This window comes from Doryrhamphus excisus, linkage group LG13, assembly GCF_037039965.1.
Source record: "Doryrhamphus excisus strain RoL-2023G ecotype Guam linkage group LG13, RoL_Dexc_Guam_v1.1, whole genome shotgun sequence".
Taxonomy (NCBI): domain Eukaryota; kingdom Metazoa; phylum Chordata; class Actinopteri; order Syngnathiformes; family Syngnathidae; genus Doryrhamphus; species Doryrhamphus excisus.
The window spans coordinates 20,029,441-20,040,577 of NC_136369.1; the positions used below are offsets into that span (position 1 = coordinate 20,029,441).

Sequence of the window (11,137 nt, forward strand, 5' to 3'; positions counted from 1 at the left end):
TCCACAACAATACACTCCACAAACATGGCGGATAAATGATGAAATTATGTCTACTATATTGTGTAATATAACTGTAAGCGTGACTATAGGGGTGCTATATGATGTCTAAGGGCTCTAATAATATTTATTTAAAAGAGTTTCTATGCTCCAACTACAAAAATAAAGAATGCTATTTTGGGGAAAATCACTTATCACAGTCGGATCTGAAACCGATTGACAGTGATAAATGAGGGATTATTATACGGAAGAAATTATGTCTACTATATTGTGTAATATAACTGTAAGCGTGACTATAGGGGTGCTATATGATGTCTAAGGGCTCTAATAATATTTATTTAAAAGAGTTTCTATGCTCCAACTACAAAAATAAAGAATGCTATTTTGGGGAAAATCACTTATCACAGTCGGATCTGGAACCGATTGACAGTGATAAATGAGGGATTATTATACGGAAGAAATTATGTCTACTATATTGTGTAATATAACTGTAAGCGTGACTATAGGGGTGCTATATGATGTCTAAGGGCTCTAATAATATTTATTTAAAAGAGTTTCTATGCTCCAACTACAAAAATAAAGAATGCTATTTTGGGGAAAATCACTTATCACAGTCGGATCTGGAACCGATTGACAGTGATAAATGAGGGATTATTATACGGAAGAAATTATGTCTACTATATTGTGTAATATAACTGTAAGCGTGACTATAGGGGTGCTATATGATGTCTAAGGGCTCTAATAATATTTATTTAAAAGAGTTTCTATGCTCCAACTACAAAAATAAAGAATGCTATTTTGGGGAAAATCACTTATCACAGTCGGATCTGGAACCGATTGACAGTGATAAATGAGGGATTATTATACGGAAGAAATTATGTCTACTATATTGTGTAATATAAATGTAAGCGTGACTATAGGGGTGTTATATGATGTCTAAGGGCTCTAATGATGTTAAAAAGCGTATTTAGAAGAGTTTCTATGCTCCAACTACAAGAATAAATAATACTTCTTTGGGGAAATCACTTATCACAGTCGGATCTGGAACCGATTGACAGTGATAAATGAGGGATTATTGTATGGAAGAAATTATGTCTACTATATTGTATAATATAAATGTAAGTGGGACTATAGGGGTGTTATATGATGTCTAAGCGCTCTAATAATGTTTAAAAAGCGTTTTTAGAAGAGTTTATATGCTCCAACTAAAAAAATAAAGAATGCTTCTTTGGGGGAAATCACTTATCACGGTCAGATCTGGAACCAATTGACAGTGATAAATGAGGGATTGTTGTATGGAAGAAATTATGTCTGCTATATTGTATAATATAAATGTAAGCGTGACTATAGGGGTGTTATATGATGTCTAAGGGCTCTAATAATGTTAAAAAGCGTATTTAGAAGAGTTTCTATGCTCCAACTACAAAAATAAAGAATGCTTCTTGGGGGAAAATCACTTATCACAGTCAAATCTGGAACCAATTGACAGTGATAAATGAGGGATATGATATGCTGAAAAAAATATAGTTGATGTTGCGATGCACTCCATACACATGGTGGACATGATACAAGATATTCTGAAAATATTCTCATGTTGCAATACACTCCCTAAATATGGCAGCTTGGGCTGCGACAACATATTCCACAAAGATGGCGGAGATGCTGAAAAACACGTTGCCGTAGTGACGTTGCTGCAACAATACCTACCATAAACACGGCTGCAAACATTTCCCAAATATGGCGGACGAGCTGCAATAATAAACTCACGAGCTGCAACAATTAATCACTGATTAATTAATTAATCCAGATTGTTTTGTTATTCGATTTTTCTTGATGTAAAAACGCAAATAGTCTCTGATTTTTGCACTTAGTCATCCAAGAAAGAAGACCTATCTTTATGTTTTAGGCAAAGCTAAATATTAGCACACATTAGCTGTTAGCTGTTAGCTGCAGTGCCAATAGAACTCCACAAACATGGCGTATATTCTGCAAAAATGGCCGTCATGTTGCCGACTGGGACAAAAATCTGGCCTGGGACTATTTGAATCGGACCCCCTCAGACTTCAGAGTCGATGGCAATTTTGCCGCATTTGCCGAGAATGCACCCACTTGTTTGAAACTGCACCCCCCCACCCGCCCCCGGCTCGGCTGGTAGGGTCCTAAGCAAGGGGGGGTGAGCGCGACTGTGCAGTGGAATATTCCCGACCCAACCTGACAGAGTTACCGTATTTACCAAGGCACGGCGCAGCAAAAAAATATATAGAAGTACAATATTTAAGTACAATATTTGTGTGTAGAAAATACCGGTGTACTCCTGAAACGGTAAACTACACCTAAAACCCCCCAAGTCAGGAGTCACCTTCCCATCAGGGAACGCACACGTTTGCCATGTTTTGTCTATCCTGCCCCTCCTTGCTTTGTCTGCAGTCATTCACACACACACACACACACACACACACACACACACACACACACACACATGCATCTTCCAGTTTTCATACTCCCTCCCACGCATGCACACACAAACACACGTCTGTTTCTCTTTCATTTTCAGCATCCTTCTTTGCCGTGCACGAGCGCTCAGACACAGCAGCTCCTTCATCTTCTCTTTCATTGCATCTCCCTCCCACACTTTTTTACCCTCACACTACTTTCATGCATGCACACACACACACAAACACACACACACACACACACACACACACACGGAGGGAAGCGGCGTGACTAGTGACAGAGGTGGGCAGCGTTGGGAAGATCATTATTCTAAATACATATTTAATTACATCGTGGGGGATTTATTTCATGATTTTAAGCGGGCTAGGATGTAAATGTGGCATTTGTGTGGTGTAAAAAAAAAATATATGAATTCAGATTTAGAAGATGGATGGAGGAAAAGGGGGGGGCAGCGCAGACCTTCGCCAAGGGCAATGTTTAAAAAAAAAAATCAGTTTTATTTTAATACATTCAACACCGCATCATCCCACCGTTAAATTGATATACTCTGATTTATGGATATATAATACATGTAAAATAAACCTAAGAAAAATAAATAAATACTAGTAAATAAACACACGTTTGAAATATTTCATTGTAATGTACAAAATACTAATTAAACAGTGAAAAATTGGATACATTATCCATGATTTAATTAAATAGTGAAATATAATATTTTCAATAATTAAGTTGAAAGATGTTGAAAATATATATATGTAATAATATATTTAAATATTGGAAATAAAATAATATAAAAAATTATAAATAAATAATAAATATAATATAAAAATAATATTGTAAATTTAAAAAAATAGTAAATGAAAAATAATAATATAAAATAATATATGTAAATATAAATGCCATTATTCAAAAATGTACATCCTTTTTTAATTAAATGCCCATAAAATATCAATAAATTGGCCATTTAATATATAAATTAAAAAAAATCAGTCATCAAACAAACAGGGCAGTCAAATGTTCTCTTAATATTTTGACTTTATTCTCATATAATAAAAAAGCTTTTTTACCATTTTTGCTAATGTTTTTTCTTCCATTTCAACTTTCTTCTTGTAAGTATGAATTTATTTCCCTATATAGTATATTTTGACTTTATTTTTGTAATATAACTTTTACTCCAACCAAATTTTTCCAAAAATTAGGTGTTTATTCAATTAAAATTCCAACTTTAAAAATAAAAACGCATTTTTTCTTGAATATTTTAACTTCATGCTACTAAAACGCCATTATTTTTTCTTGTAATATCATTCTCATAATTCTTTACATTACATTTTTCTCAGAATATTTTCACAAAATTATAGAATTTTAAAAAATTATTTTTGCTTTTTTTTGTTTTGTTGTTAATTTTTTTTTTAGTTTTGTTGCATCTGTATCCAGTTGACTCACACAACCTTAAAATAAGAATACAAAATAATATTGTAATAATATTGTCAGAGGGAGTGTTTTGCCCCCCCCCCCCCCAGTTTGATCCCTGTTTAAAAGCTATCAGTCAGGCTTGGTTTGCAGCGAGCACTTAGCAACAGGAAGTGGTTTATTTCCCGTTGGCGACATGTTGCCCCCACCCAAGCGGAGAGTCAGACTGCATAACAGCAAGTATCCGTCCTTCGCCGTCTCTTGGAGGCTTATTCCATTTCATCCGTGCTGCGTTCACATGTCCCATGTTGGCTTTGGTTAAAAGGAACTTTTGTTCTTCTCGTACGGTTCTGTTATATCCGAAACGGACGCCATCTTGGGGATTGGGAAGTGAACTCCGGTTCCACGGTTCGGATTGTCGACGTCACTGTAAATATCCACCACATACTACGTAGTACGAGTACTACGAGTACTGAAGCGAGAGTGAATGAGCACGTCGCTCAAGTCTGCCTTTCATCGTACAAACGCTCCCCGCACCACCGCCACCCCCAGCTGGGCCTGGACCGCTCCCTTCCTCCGGCCTCTCCGGACCATCTGGAGCTCAACAAGACCCCGTCGGTCCCAGGATGAAGGCCTCCTACTGGAGGCCAGTTCCGACACGTCAAAGCCAGGCAGTGTGTGTCCCGAGGCCGTGAGTGGAGCCATTGAGCGTCACGGCGGGGACGCGCGGTGCCTTGATGCCACCTGCACGCCGCCGTCCTCCGCATGCAGGATGATGCTGATATTGATTCTAGTCACACGTGTGGCCAAGAGAGGAGTCGATACGTGCTAGCGGAGGGTTTGTGTTTGAAATAGCTCAAGTTAGCGCAGCCTTACATTGCACAAAGCGTTTTCTGGGGGGAGAAAAAGGAAAAGGAAAGCATGCAAGGGGGGGGGTCGCTTTGATATTTTAAAGCAACGGTGCAGATATGCCAGGAAGTTCGAGAAAAGTGACGTCAGTAAAAACGCATATTGGTAGTAGGAACTTTCAACTTTTCCCATAATGTTCCAAATTTTGCTTCATTTTCCTAAAATTTTTCCTTTTATTTCAAACCAATAAAAAAACAGTCGTAGTTCGCAAATGGCCCCCGCGCATCACTTTGGACACCTCCCAAATTCCTCCATTAATCACAACAACAAGCTTTGATCCCTGACTTTGGTCCTGCCGACTCTCCCTCCCCTTTTTGTGAGGCAGATATATATTTTCACGTGTGTTTTGTTTATGTTTGGCAAATTAAATTGTGCCCCTCAAATAAAAGAGGTTATACATAAGTATGCAGGTATGATAGAGATTAAAAAAGTAATTAGCATCGGCTTCTGTTTTTGCTTTTTTTTTTAATCATTTTTGGGGTTTTATGATTTTTATTTTCCCCAAATGTTTAATCTTTCTTCTTCAATAATCTCCATAAATGATATATTGACTTTATTCTCGTATAATGACAGCTTTTTACCATTTTACTAATGTTTTTTCTTCCATTTCAACTTTCTTCTTGTAAGTATGAATTTATTTCCATATATAGTATATATATATATGTATATATATAGTATATTTTGACTTTACTTTTGTAATATAACTTTTTTCCCCAACCAAATTTTTCCAAAAATTAAGTGTTTATTCAATTTAAATTCCAACTTTAAAAATAAAAACGTATTTTTTCTTGAATTATTAAACTTCATGCTACTAAAACGCCATGATTTTTCCTCATAATATTCCCATAATTCTTTACATTTTCCTCAGAATATTTTCACAAAATTATAGATTTTTTTAAATTATTTTTGCTTTTTTTGTTTTGTTGTTAATTTTTTTTTAGTTTTTGAGTTTTATTTTTTTCAGTATCCAGTTGACTCACACGACCTTAAAATAAGAATACAAAATAATATTGTAATAATATTGTCAGAGGGAGCTCCATAAATGTTCTTCTCATAATATTATGACTTTAGTCACCAACATTATTTCCTCAAAATTATGAGATTCTATTTTTCTAATAGTTCAACACATAATTACATTATTTTTCTTCATATAAGTTTATTTTTGTAAAATTGTAATTTTTTTCTCTTTAATATTTTGATTTTGTCCAAAAATGATGTGTTTCCCCATTTCTACTGTTAATTTTATTTTTTATTTTATTATTTTTATTTCATATTTCTTGCGTTGTAATTCATTCATCATAATTATGACTTTTTCTTATTCTCGTAACATTCTTCTTCTGTAACTGAATTTTCCAAAAACAACTTCATGATATTAAGACATATTTTTTCTTGTATATTTCTATGCTGCTAAAATTATATTTTTCCTCATAATATTGCCAGTTTTTTCTTATAAACATGGAAATTTATTCTCTTAATAGTCAATAATTATTATTTATTAATTATTAAATATTTATTACATAAGTCTGCTATTTTTCTAAAAATGCTAACTTTATTCATCGTAAGTTCTCTTAAGTGTATGATTTTTCAATATTTCCACTTTAAACTACTAAAATGATGATATTTTTCCACAACATTATTCTGGTAAAATTGACTTTTTCTTCAACTTTTTTCTCCAAATATTTTGACTTTATTCTTGTCATTTTTGCTCTTTTTTCATTTTACGTTTACTAATGCCAGCCTGGCAGCAAATGGGCCCTGGGGCCACATGTTAGACACCGCTGATTGGGACCACGGTTCCAGCAAACGCCGTCAAAAGAAGCCAGAAAGGAATCAGTCAGTAATGGAGTACTATTCCCGCTTTTTACGGCGGAGAAGACGCCAATTAGGAGGATTTCAGGCCAGCACATTAGTGCAAAACTTCTCTGCAAATCCTCCAAAAATCCAAGAGGAGCCAACATAACGGACAGCCAGATCAATACGGCATCGTACAGCCAACCTCAGAGAAACTCCACTGTGCTGTGATGCCCTCGTTCACCGATTGAAGACAAAACTTTATCCTCCAAAATGTCTCCACCTTCCGAGGAAAAGGCGGGAAGGTCTCCTGGCATCCAGCAATATTCCCTATAGGATTTACTGGATATTTTATTTTTAGGTTACGTTTCCTTCTTCTCTTTTCTCGTTTCCAGGCTGCTTTGATTTGCCTTTGGATGCGCATCAAGCGCATTCATATTAATACAAATGTCTTCAAGATGAATGTTACGTAACGGCCGTGACACAAACGGGCGACTTTTTTTCCTCTTTTTACACCAGCTCAGGCATTGTTTGTGGCATTCACACACACACACACACACACACACACAAACACACACACAGCGAGAACAAAAGCGGCACCGAGATCTTTGCAAGTGAGCCTTTTGTCACAGGTCGGCCGAGCAAGGAAGTGGTGGTAATTATAAGCAGCAGGTGGGAAAAAAACAACAAGAAAACATTTGAACCATTTAAAACAAGAAGACAAGAAATAGTCACGAGAGTGAGACTGCAGTTCAAAGATCCTTCACCCAAAATATCAAACACAGCCCGCCTAAAACCACACGGAAGGAGTACACAGGCCCCATGTTGTCATCGTTTGCTTATCATGCTGGAAATGCTGCTTATCACGCTGGAAATGCTGCTTATCATGATGGAAATGCTGCTTATCATGCTGGAAATTCTGCTTATGTTGGAAATGCTGCTTATCATGCTGGAAATGCTGCTTATCATGCTGGAAATGCTGCTTATCATGCTGGAAATGTTGCTTATCATGCTGGAAATGCTGCTTATCGTGCTGAAAATTCTACTTATGTTGGAAATGCTGCTTATCATGCTGGAAATGCTGCTTATCATGCTGGAAATGTTGCTTATCATGCTGGGAATGCTGCTTATCACGCTAGAAATGCTGCTTATCACGCTGGAAATGCTGCTTATCATGCTGAAAATTCTACTTATGTTGGAAATGCTGCTTATCATGCTAGAAATGCTGCTGATCATGCTGGAAATATTGCTTATCATGCTGGAAATGCTGCTTATCACACTGGAAATGCTTCTTATCATGCTGGAAATGCTGCTTATCACGCTGGAAATGCTGCTTATCACGCTGGAAATGCTGCTTATCATGCTGAAAATTCTACTCATGCTGGAAATGCTGCTTATCATGCTGGAAATGCTGCTTATCATGCTGGAAATGCTGCTTATCACGCTGAAAATGCTGCTTATCACGCTGAAAATGCTGCTTATCATGCTGGAAGTGCTGCTTATCATGCTGGAAGTGCTGCTTATTATGCTGGAAGTGCTGCTTATCATGCTGGCAATGCTGCTTATCATGCTGGCAATGCTGCTTATCATGCTGGAAATGCTGCTTATCATGCTGGAAATGCTGCTTATCATGCTGGAAGTGCTGCTTATCATGCTGGAAATGCTGCTTATCATGCTGGAAATGCTGTTATGCTGGAAATGCTGCTTATCATGCTGGAAATGCTGTTTATCATGTTGGAAATGCTGCTTATCATGATGGAAATGCTGATTATCATGCTGGAAATGCTGCTTATCATGATGGAAATGCTGGTTATCATGCTGGAAATGCTGGTTATCATGCTGGAAATGCTGCTTATCATGCTGGAAATGCTGTTATGCTGGAAATGCTGCTTATCATGCTGGAAATGCTGTTTATCATGCTGGAAATGCTGCTTATCATGTTGGAAATGCTGCTTATCATGTTGGAAATGCTGATTACCATGCTGGAAATGCTGATTATCATGTTGGAAATGCTGCTTATCATGTTGGAAATGCTGCTTATCATGCTGGAAATGCTGCTTATCATGTTGGAAATGCTGCTTATCATGCTGGAAATGTTGCTTATCATGCTGGAAATGCTGCTTATCATGATGGAAATGCTGATTATCATGCTGGAAATGCTGGTTATCATGCTGGAAATGCTGCTTATCATGTTGGAAATGCTGCTTATCATGCTGGAAATGCTGCTTATCATGCTGGAAATGCTGCTTATCATGCTGGAAATGCTGCTTATCATGCTGGAAATGCTGCTTATCATGCTGGAAATGCTGCATATCGTGCTGGAAATGATTCTTGCTTTGTGGAGTCCAATGCAAAACAATTGCGTAAGGAAAAAGGATCTAGCGACACAACTGCCAAGTTGCCGGCTCTCTTCGGACATTTCATGAGACATCTCCATGTATATTATATTATATTATATTATATTCTCATGAAGTCAACTGTACTTCTAAGAAATATCACAAAGGCCGACCAAACTATGAGAATAAAGTTTAAATGTGATCAAATGTAATATTACACAAATAAAAGGTACATTTATCCTCGCTAAGTAAATATTTGTAATGGAACTTTTCTAGGCCGCTCATCCACAATTTAACATGAAATTATAAGAAATATGACGAGGATATATTTACAATATTCTGAGAATAAGTTGCAATGAGTTCGAATACTACTTTATCCTTGAGTTGACTGTAATATTCTCACGTAACTACTTGTAACTTAACATAAAAAGTGGTAATTATGGGAAATATCACCCGAATAAGTTGACATTTTAATGCAAAAATATTGCAATTAAAATGCAACTAAAGTTGCAAGAGCGTTTTAATCAGCATAATATGACATATATATATATATATATACATATACATATTTATTTTTTGACTGCTGCGCCCCGCCCCGCTTTTAGCTTTGTTTTAGCTCTGAAAGAATGTATGGATATTATATTTTAATGCATCTTTTACTCTGTTTTTACTCAACTCTGTTTTTAATTCTTTTTTTTCTCTACTGTAAAGCATCCTTGAGTACTCTGAAAAGCACTATACAAATAAAATGTATTATTATTATTATTATTATTATTATTATTATTGTACAGCCATCAGTACTACAAATACGCTAAAGTTACGTATAATATTATGAAGATGATTATGGGAATAATTATCATTTATAATTGGTCTAGTTGGTGTAATAAGTGTCGCCCTAATTCTCCACCTCCGTCCCGTCCCAAGAGGGAATGGACAACCTTAAAAATCCCCCCCAAAAAAGCCAAACCAGCCCCAAAGCAACCAAGACAGTATTCTACACAAAGACTGTACAACGCTTGTTTTTACTGTAAAGACCCAAATATGAACGTCTTCGGGGGTCTCGGGGGAAAAAACTCCCAGGACATCAACAGGCTGCCCGGGACTTGTCGGGTCAGGTCCACAACCCTCAAAGGTGAGCTCACATCTTCCACACCTAAGTCAGCCCCCGCCAATAAAATCCACTTTCCATGAATGCACGCATGCATGAGACACAGCACTGAAAGCAATGGAAGCAATCCCGGTCCGGAATGTGAGCTGTAACCGGACCCATGCGGATCTCCCATCCCATAGTCGGGTATTTACCTGTGCTCCACTCCTGAGGACCATGCAGTCCACAAGAAGCTGCCAAGTGTGTCTCGGCGTGCCTTGCCTCCTTCCTTCACTAGTTGATCGGCTGCACGAGTTTCCACTTTCAGCACCACGGAGAGCGCCCACGACGCCGGGGAAAGGGGACGTGTCCGCGATGCTGCACACTGTCTTCTCCGTACACTTGTGTGTGTGTGTGTGTGTAGTCAAGTTTGATGCCGCCTCGGAGGAGATGCTGTGGCCGGGGCGAGCATGCCTGGTCCACCCTCGCCGTTGCACGGTGAAGAGGAAGCGAGAGTATGAGCGAAGAGAGAGAGAGAGAGAGAGAGAGAGGGAGAGAGAAAGAGAGAGAGAGAAAGGGAGTGAGCCAATCGCGATGCTCCTCGCTGGATGTGCAGCGCCAGAGAGTCTCCAAGGACCGGTCTGACGTGCGTCTGTGTGCCACCGGGTGCTGTGGAAAAGACACTCACTCCAAAAAAAAAAAAAAAAAAAAAACACGTCTCATTTCCACGCCTGTCAATCAGTGTAAGACATCACTTGCTGGCCGTTTGTCTCCAAATGATGCTGATGTTGGAGATCCGCGTCCAAAAGAGCGCAGCGGTCCCAGTGGAGAAGGTCTTGGGTTATTTTTAGGAGCAATAAAGTCCCTTTTCTGGTGTGGACCAGCGTCCAAATTCACAGTTACCGTATTACCGTACAGCAGTTTCCTCTCGCGATAATGAACGACGACGATGATGATGATGATTATTGCAACGTTCACAGAAGCCGCAGTCCCGAGGAGGCATTGAAAGCACCACAACTTCTTGGGTGAAAACATCAAATCTGAGAAGAAAAAAAAGTGCCCAAAATATCCTTCCTCTCCTCACTGAGGCCTAATTGTGTCGCAAAATCAATTGCAGTGATGTGCTATTGATCGGGGGCTTTTTAAAGCACTG

General features: G+C 38.0%; 1 protein-coding gene across 1 annotated transcript in view; it reads right to left on the reverse strand.

Moving 5' to 3' along the window:
- Positions 1–10,624, reverse strand: part of chst8 (carbohydrate (N-acetylgalactosamine 4-0) sulfotransferase 8) — a 203,602-nt gene extending 192,978 nt beyond the window's left edge. Inside the window, exon 1 of the mRNA XM_058088659.2 lies at positions 10,200–10,624. The gene's annotated coding sequence lies outside the window, so the exon portion shown is untranslated. The remainder of the gene's footprint in view (positions 1–10,199) is intronic.
- Between the last annotated feature and the right edge of the window lie 513 nt (positions 10,625–11,137).